Source organism: Coturnix japonica, unplaced genomic scaffold, assembly GCF_054131305.1.
Source record: "Coturnix japonica strain WE unplaced genomic scaffold, WE-NBRP24 Scf040, whole genome shotgun sequence".
Taxonomy (NCBI): Eukaryota; Metazoa; Chordata; class Aves; order Galliformes; family Phasianidae; genus Coturnix; species Coturnix japonica.
In genome coordinates, this window is record NW_028188943.1 from 2,069,131 (window position 1) to 2,078,790 (window position 9,660).

Below are 9,660 nucleotides of genomic sequence, written 5' to 3' on the forward strand. Positions count from 1 at the left end.
CAGGTGCTGTTGAAAACTCTCCTCATGTTGATGCTTATGAAGTGGCTCATGATTAGATAAGTTACTTGGAAAAAATTCATGGAGCCACTGAAACGGGCACAGCAAATTGAACTTATTTTCTTCCTCTGCAGGATTTCTGGATATTGTTTTGTTAGCAGATGATGTTAATCATTCCTATATAAGTTTTTAATTGCTAACTTTCATAAAATAGCAGTTACATATATTTTAAAAACAAAGTATTTATTAACCAACTTAATTCTTGGAAATACAGTGGGTGGTGATACTCCATTCAGATTCTTAGCAGAGCCTGATAAAGTGGCTCTGACTACTTTTTGTCTTTCTACAATCTTCGGTAACTTTTTGAGAGGAAGAAGACTCCCCTCAGGGGGTCGGAACAGTGTAAGTAGTAAAAGCTGCTAGTCTGTGTTTGGGACACTGGAGTTTGCTAGTTACTAGCAGCAGTAGAAGCAGCCATCTACCATTTTCTGATGTCCCCAGCAGCCTGTCTTCCATGTGTTCAACCAGCATCTGAACTCATTTTTGATATGCTAGCTGAATTCCTGCCATAGAGAAGGAGGAGTCCAGGTGATCTCAGTTCTGACTTTGTTGTTCCTGTTGAGAAAAACAGGATTGGGTGGATTGTGGACAGTAAGTGCTGCTGGGGAAATGCATACTGACATTTCCCTGTCACTTAGCTGTGCATTTGCTGCCATTTGACCATGAGCAGGTACATGATAGCCTTCAGCTTAAGTACGGTGTCATTGCTTGAATGTCTGTATTCTCTCCAGGGAAAAGATAGCAATGGAGTTCTTTAATGACTTGTACTGGGCTTGCACCTTGCCAGCTGGACCTTACTTATGTAAATAACATCTCTAGTGTAGAAGAGGAAGGGAAAATTCCCTAAGATTAAGCTGGAAGTTAATTGAACACTTGAATCAAATGCTCCTGTTCCTGCCCAGTTCTGACGCAGCAGAGTTGAGATGAAGAAAATCGTGTCAGTTCTACCACCATCCTCTATTTAAAAAAAGTGTAGTTGTCTGTGCCCTTGAGAAAAAATGACTTGTAAAGTATCAGGCTCAGTTTAACATGGAGAACTTTTTTTGTGATCATAGATTGGAAATAATTTTAAATGTAACAAGTTCTAGGAAAGAGGGGTAAAACTCTGCTGTAACTGAAATAGACTCCTTCTGTTACAAGTGTTCTTACAGCAGGAAAATTGAATGCTTACATATCCTTTTCCAGATGCTTTATAGCTTTTTAATCTCATGGCTACCTTAACACTTGCACTTAAAATTCTTCTGTGCTATCAGGAGCATTTGGGAACTGTTCTCGACTCTTCTGGAGTGTCCGCAGAAAATGGCAAAACTAGTCGGTTCCCAAAACCGGAGCTGGAAATCCCACTGACACCTCTGCAACCTGATAAGATGGAGATAAAGCAGCACGGCAGCATGATACCTTTAGGAGTGAAAATGCCTAAGGCAAAAAAGAAAAGAAGTGATGACATGGATGAGGTATGACCTAGACCCAACAGAAAACAAAATATCTGATGCCTTTTTACCATTCTCATTTAAGCATTAAAAAAATGCTATTTCTACCTCAGTAAAGTAGTTGAAGAATTTAATCAATGAACTGCTTTAATGAACAAAAGTAATAGCCAAGCACAGTGATAATGGTTTAAGAGAAGGGAATTTCTCTTAACTTCATTGTGTATTTTCTTTGAAACCTGTAGACATAAATCAGCTTTTTAGACATCATGAGATGTCTAATACTGATATCTTAATGTCCTGTTTTTATAATTGAATGCTTATTTATTATTTGATTTACAGTGGAATAGTTACCACTAGCAAATACTTCCCTACTATTAGCAAAAGTGTTTAAAGTGTTCACTTTTGTGACATCAATTGTTCTTTCCAAAAGAATCATGGCTGAAACTTGTCTTATTTTCCCAGGATTTTGTGAAAAGTGAGAACACGAAAAATACAAAATCTGTCATGGCTTTTAATTCACCCTCTGCAAGTGACGAGAAAATGGTTGGTTTTTGTTCTAGTTTTGAAGCTAGCTTGGGACTTCCTGTAATTGTGTGGTCACACGAAAGAAGCAGTGTCTTATCCTTATGTGTATACCTGAATGGGAATCTTACATGCTTATGAGCTCTTCCTATTAAATTCCATAAGCTAACCAAAGGGCAAGTCAGTCTGTCCCCAGAGCGTGTAATGGCTGTACTGTGTAATGATTTGGAGGGAAGGATATTGCACATTGAATAGTTGGGAAGAGAAGCTTTAGTGTATTATCGTGTGCTTTTGTAAGTGAAGCCCTTGTATTAAACTAAGGTTCATATCATTAATATGCATGGCAGTTATTAAAAACAGATGTTCACATGTGATAGCAGTATCCTTGGCATGGTCAGAGTATGAGTAGTAGATTTTTCCCATCTGTTGTCTTCTGTTTTGTATGTTTGTTTATTTTATGTAATTAGAACAGCTTATGTAAGAAACAACTCCACCGCTTGGGAGCTACTTTTAAAGAAACTACTGCCTTATTAAGAAACTTTCAGAAACGTATGCCTTGAAATAGCTGAGATTTTGACAACTCCCTAAAGGGTATAAAATTGTCTACATTACTTGCCGTTGTGGTATCATCAGCATAATGAACAGAGGTGTCAGTAGTAAAGCTCAAAATGTCAACTTAAAATAACGTTGAACTAAAATGAAGTTTAAACAATGCTCTTGTTTCACATGTTCACATCTCTGTTGAACAGAAATCCGGAAAAGACTACTTCCTGAGAAAGCGAGTACATGCTTCAAGACTGACTAAAAAGAAGGATGAAACACTGCAAAAAGTTGGAGATTTTATTCAAAGCTCTCCTTCTATTATACACTCTAAAGGTTGGTGTAGAATAAGTTTTATTCCATGTTTTCTAGACATTGTAGAATGGCTTGTTTCTGCTGTAGGCTATTAATGTATGTGTTCTTAGAGAACTTGTCTGCCATGTTAAGTTGTCTTGTCCTTTGATTTATGAAGTAAATGCATTTATTCGTCTCTTCAGAGATTCATTATTACATTTGTGAAAACCTACAAGTATACAGAGAAAGTTGGTTCTGTCTTGTGCTTCTGTCAGCACGAAAGTTAGGCCTGTTGTTTAACTCCTGCTGAAGTTTCTGACTTCCAGCGACTTCTGAGCCATGATTGTCTTTCATACTCCATTTTAATGCGTGCTTTAAGCTGCCGTACCTGAACCTATAAACAGTTTCAGCTATAGAAGCAATAAAGAACCTCGATGAACAAATACAATTTCTGAGTATTTTCACTTAAATTTTACGTGTCATTTATAAACCAAGTTTGTTACGAAGCTTTTTTTGCATTCAGTGATTTAAAGACTCACAAAACCAGTAAGTTGATTGGTTTAAGTATCAAAACAAATTTCTTCTAGCCAAGAAGCTGATGTCAGCAGTAAGTTCTCCTAAATCAAACGAACCTGAAAGTCTCGAAGAAGGAGAGACCAAGCCAAAACGATCCAAAAGGAAGCTGTATTCCACTGTCGTTTCTGGCCCTCTAGATATACCTGCTTCTTCGGTAAGCGATTATACTGTAGTCTTGGCTTAAAATAAACTACTGAGGAGTCCAAACAGACTGGAGGTTTCATCTATTTGCAGGAGGAGGTTGAAAGTACTGAGGTATTTCTTTATTCTACCAAGTCATTCTTGTTGGTCTTCCTGCTGTTCTGTTTTAGTTTGTCCTCAAAGATCTCTGTGTTTGGCTGGCTTACAGTTTACTAAGTAGGTGATGTAGCAATCATGGAGATGTCTTCTAATTTGGAATCATAGATAATTTCAGTGTGTTGGAGTGGGATTATTCTACTACACGCTTTTCTAGAGCACAACTTAGACAGCTTTTTAGGTATGCTTAAACTATGATCTCCTGTCTAAGCCAACTTGCAAAGGATCTGATGTGCCAGTTTCATGACTCTGTCGGCAGCTATTGTGCTAAGAACATTCTTGCTCTGTTGGAACTGCATCTTTTAATTATATTATAGTCCTTTTTGTGTTCAGCATAGTGATCATTTGCCCATACTGTAATATCCCTCTGAATTTTTTGATGATTTGACGAATGATAGGGGCAGAAAAAATGTTATTTTTTTTTGTTAGAGGATGAAGAAGATGAGACAATTTCTTCTCTCCCTGTAGTTTTGAGAACATGGAACTGAACCGAGAACTGAAATTCTGGGCAAGTCATAGCTACAGGGATTGAGGCTAAAAATGTTTTCTGAACGCTTCATGTTTCACAAAACAAGTATTATAATACTCTTTTGAAAACAAGTATTTCAAAATGAAAGCTGCCTTCAGGCTTTCCTCAGATGTGTGTGCTTTTTTAAGATAAACAGGATTTTGTACATTCTCCATATTTGTTCCTTGTGATTAAGCTGCATTAAAATGATCTCGGTATCCCATAGTTTTCTGAATAAAATATAATAAGCAAATTCCATTCTGAAATCCATTTAGGGGAAGAAATATGTTTGCGTGGGTCAAGAAGAGCTTGTCAGTCTTGTGTGAAAAGATGAGTAACTTTTGAAATGTTTTCTTCAGGAATCTGAGGAACAAAAGAAGGAAAGTGATCATCTGATCATCAAGCGACGGCTGAGATCCAGAACAGCCAAAAAACCTTGAAGAAGCGTGTTTGTTCCCCTTTCTCAGGACATACTTTTATTGTATTATTAAAACTGGTTGTTAATAAACAGTAACAGTTACTCCGTTGTGTTCTTAAATTTGTATATAGGTGTTTGTTGCAGAACGGCGGGAGAAAAGCAGACGACCACACCTGTCATTGACATATGATCAGCGAATCTCATTTATTCCTTGGCTGCGTGTACCTTTATAATACGGATAATTAGCTCATACATATTGCAACATATCTCTGTTTCGTTCGATTTGTTGGCCTCAATTATATTATATTGTGTTATCTTGTATTTCGATATCATATTTAGTAAAGTAAGTTTTTCCTCCTTAGATTGCCGCTGTTTTATCCCATTCCCCTTTTCCCCCTCCTTTCCGGGCCCCGGGGGGGGGGGCCCACGGGGTGGCTTCCCCTGTCACAGGCATAGGTAAATCTAAGTAACCCGTGACACCATCCAAAGCCAATCTTCCCTCTTTCTGCCTGAAACTGTTTCCCCTCCTCCTATCCCAAGTGACCCTGCTAACAGCTTTAGAAAGCCTTCATGCAGCATGAAAACGTGCCTGTGAGCAAACAAGCAGAGAGAGCAGCAAGGATTGCTGTTGCACTGCGTCACGCCGCTCACTGCCCTCTCCTCCCTTACAGGTTTCAAATGGAATTGGTCCCCAAACTGCCGCCCCTGATACACCGCAAGTCCTCCGGGAGCTTCTCTGGGGCACGGAAGCCAAAAAAAGATGAGACTTTGCCACCTCTTTCCAAGGGCAGGAAAGGTAAAGTGGCTTCCAGCTCCTTTCCACGGCACAGGCAACCAACTGGAGGTGGGCAGTCTCTTGCTGACCATCATCCCAGGGCTCTCACTTGTTTCAAACCTTCCTGCCGGCTCAGCATGGCTTCTTCCCCTTAGATAATGGTTGGCCTGTCCAAAAGGGAAGTGCTGGGTGTGACGTACCCCCATCCCTGGCTATGGCAGGAGGATGTGGGGATCTCAGGCCCTGCCCTCCCCCAGTGGAAGGGCAGGGACCCCAAAAGTCATTCTGCTGCCTTCTTGTCACCAGCCAGGTCCTCTTTCCCATAGCCAACGTCCCTCCTGCAGCCCCAAAACAGAGCTGAGCTGCAGAAAGGAGGCCCTCCTGTTCATATGCTCCCTTCAAATACTACAAGGCCGCAGTGAGGTCTCCCTGAAGCCTTCTTTTCTCCAAGCAAAACAAGCCCAGTTCCCTCAACCTGTCCTCGTAGGAAAGGTGCTCCAGCCCTCTGATCATCTTCGTTGCCGCCCTTAGCATTATTTGCATTTCTCTTTTGCCTTCCTAAAAAACACACCTGCTTCCGGGCACATTTCATCCCACTGTTAGGCCTTGTAAGAAGCACTATGGCAAGTCCACATGCAGAAAACACTGTCATTCCATTCAGTAACAGAGAAACCATTCTGCCCTTGCTCATGACTCTCGTCCCTGTTTCCTCCTGAACTGGGCAGTGTTTGTGGGCAATGAAAGAAATCCCCATATTCCAGAAAATAAAGACAAATAAGAAATAGGCAGAAAAGCGGCACTAATACTTTGTCACTGGTGGGAATCTCCACAGAATGTGTTGTGCTGAAGGTGTGAGGTTAAGGGATCATCACTCTCAAGATAAAAGTCATAGCATGGAAGATTTAGGGATGGCGTGCTGACTAGAAGGAATAAACAACACTTACCTTGGAGCTTGTTCATTTTCTCTCTCTTATCATCGGATATCTTATCCTCATCTACGTAGCTCTGAGGTTGTCCAAAGCCTGTTGCCATGAGCTTTGCTAAACGCAGCAGTGCTGTGGCTCAGAGGTATTACACCGGCACATAGCATAGGAGAACTCCATAACCCAAGTGTAGAGGGAAGAAGAAAGGGGAACTGTTACAATTAATTACCTCCTCTAAATTGGTAACTGTAGGCTTCTTGTCACACACTCGTGCCTTAAAGCAGAACACCACAGATGTTGACAACCATGACAGGGATTTCTGCATACAAGCAACCACACGAGGCTGGGCACACTCTCCTGTCTCTTTGCCATTCCTAGAAAGACCCAGAAGAGCTCAGTGTTCTCTTGCTGTTAGTTTACATCCTCCAAGCACTTCCAAAGGCACGCTGCTCTGTAGAAAAAGCTGAGCTGTCCAGAAAGTTTGTTCAGGAAGAATGCAGCAGTATCAGTGCCCGTCATCCTGGGGGACCTGAATGCATTTGTGAAGAGAACAGGGAAAGTAGAGCTAAGAGAGCAAAAAACCAGGCACTAGCAGTGCTGCCCACAGGGGGCGGGGCTTGAGGCAGGGCCTGTGCCAGAGGGGGGCCTGGCACAGTTAGGGCCAGCTCAGGGCCCAGAGCAGAGGGGGAGCAGGCAGAGGCAGGGCCTTGGGGCCCAGGATGGAGGAGGACCAGGCACAGCTGGGGCCAGCTCAGGGCCCAGACTGGAGAGGGACCCAGCACAGTTGAGGCCACTGCAGGGCCCAGGTGAGAGGGGAACCCAGCACAGTCGGGGCTGCTTTGGGGCCCAGGCTGGAAAGGGGCCTGGCACAGCCAGGGCCTTGTGGCAGCACTCAGACTCTCCAGTTCAACCGTTAACCATAACCTCAAATGGTAACTGTAGTGGAAGGCAGGAGCTGATACAGCTGCTTTACTCTGTTTTAATTTTCCAAAGAATGGTGAAGGACTCGAGCTAGTATCCAAAAAAAGGAATTTCTGAAAAAAAAACCCAACACAAATCTAAACAAAAAATCCCAAATACACTTTTCTGAAGAACAGGATTCACAAAATGTTGCTATGGAGCAGATCTCCAAATAGAGACTCTTTCTCTTAGACAGCCAGCTCTAACATGAGATTAGGGAGGGCAGCAACCAGGCTCTCCCCCTTTTTTGCACATATGAAGTGCTTCCAGCTGTGCTCCACAGCAGAACATCTTTCAATGAAGATTAAAGCCTGTGAAATGAAAGAATCCATTCCTATTTCTTTCACATTTGTGTTCATTGACTTCAGTTCCAACCAGGTGGACTCGCAGTGTCTTGCAAGTGACACCTGGAAGCAGGTACAGAGTGGAGACCCAGCACCCTCAATCTCCAGGTGAGTAACAGCAGCCAAGGAGGCCTTTGGGCTCTGCAGGGTCCAAGTGTGGAGCATTACACACAGGAACACCTGAGTATAAAGACAGTGGCAGAGCTGTAGAGCTAGCCATAACAGAGAGGCACAGTGGCTCAGTTAATTTCCTGCAGTAACACAGAAAAAAAGAGCCATGAGGGAAATGCAGATGCTTTCTTCCTTCCTCTTTTGTCTCATGCCTTCTGCCCCCATCAGAGGGGAGGAATGAGCTGCACTTCCACAGAGACATTCCCCTCACAGCCACTCACACCTCAGGTGTGGAGGAGCTAGGTGGGGCTGCTGGTGGCAGCTGTGGAACACTGCCATCTGTGGTGCCCCATCCTACCTTTGACACTGTGCAAATGACTGCAAGCAGAGATGTAGCAGAGGGAACACAAAGCATTTAATAGCTTATCAAACAAAGCAATGAGTAATAGAAATGACAGTATTTCCAAAGAAGTGGCAGGGAACTGGGGTTCTGTAGCAGGCTTTAGAGGCTCTGCATGGAACACAGCCCCAGGACACAACCCATCAGCTGCTGGGGCAGCAGCATCCTTGTCAGTGGGGGATGTCGCCAGTGGTGGACAGGGACAGAGTGAAGCCACACCTTGATGTAGCTCTGCATCTGCTCCTTTCCTGCTCATGTCCAGTCCTTTCATCTATTGCACTTTCGATCTTCTGTCCTTCTTTCTTACCTTTATCCTTTCTTCTTTTCTGCTCTTTTCCTCTTCTTAAGTTGTTTTACCTGTATCTGCTTTTCCCCTCTTCTGTTGTTTTACTGCTCTGGTCTGCATCCGGTGTCTGCACCACAGCTCTAGGTTGGACTTTGTGTTGGGATGGAGAAAGGTTCACAGGGCATAGATTTGTACAAGAAGAGCTCTCGTGCTGTGCCCAACAGGTGATGAAAAGGAGCCCTCAGGACCCAGGACCACAAAGGCAGCTTTTTTTCCCAAAGGCCACAGCGTAAGCTCGTGTAACTGGGAAGGATTCTGTTGTATATCTCCTGGAAGTGCCTTTGAATGAATAATTTTCTGATTTGTTCCCAATTGTTGCTCAGAGGAAATGAGGCTTTTATCCTTGTATCTTTGCAGGAAGACAGAGAGGAGGGAACCTGTCTGGTGAAATGCTCAGGTGCCATTTCCTTCCTTGCACCAACAGCCTGTTTGTGTCCACGCAATGCCAGTTGTCCTCCTGACAGTTTCTACTGATGTTTCCCTGAGACCTTCTGCTAAGCTCTACTGTTTCTGTTTTCTCAAAGCTTTGTTAGGACTAAAAGAGGAGTGGATAACAGATGGAAGGATCTGGCCTTCTGCTGGATGATAGCCACCTGCATGTCATGTTCCTGCTTTCTCTTTTCCACAGGTGGCATTGTGCTTCCCAAGGAGCATATGGACCTTTTAGATGGGAGTGCACAGCAATGATCCAACAGGGTCTCAGCTTCCTTCCTGCTCTGCACCTGAGTGAGGGACACCGTGACCTGCTTAGGAGGCAAGATGTCATGTCAGGGAGGTGCGTTTTCCTTGTTTTTTTTTTGTCATCTGTGCTTTGCTGTGCTGTGATATTTTTTTGCGTTGCAGTGCTATGGTTTTCTTTCCTATTTGGTGTTTTCTATGTCTTATTCATTTATTTATTTTTATAATTTTTTTCTTGTCTTTCCTTCTTTTGACTTGAAGGGGTGGAGCCTGGCTGCACCTCTCTTACAGCTCATTTCAGGGGGCTGACTGCCCTTGGGTGGGATTTTTTTCTGTTGATTTCTCCTCTGTGGAGTTTGTTCTGTGCACTTCCATCCTCAGAGGTGGGTGAGCCATTCTTTCCTTGCCTTTGTAATATTGTGCTAGTCTTTCTGCTGCTACAGATAGTATGTGGTTGTTTTTTCTGTTTTTTTTTTTTTTT

The 9,660-nt window shown here is 43.0% G+C and overlaps 1 long non-coding RNA gene across 1 annotated transcript; it reads left to right on the forward strand.

The window, feature by feature from the left end:
* Positions 1-3,447: 3,447 nt before the first annotated feature.
* LOC146752957 (uncharacterized) lies at positions 3,448-4,744 on the forward strand. Its single transcript, XR_014940309.1, has 2 exons — positions 3,448-3,573; positions 4,584-4,744. It is a non-coding gene; the product is annotated as an uncharacterized LOC146752957 (long non-coding RNA).
* The last annotated feature ends 4,916 nt before the right edge of the window (positions 4,745-9,660 follow it).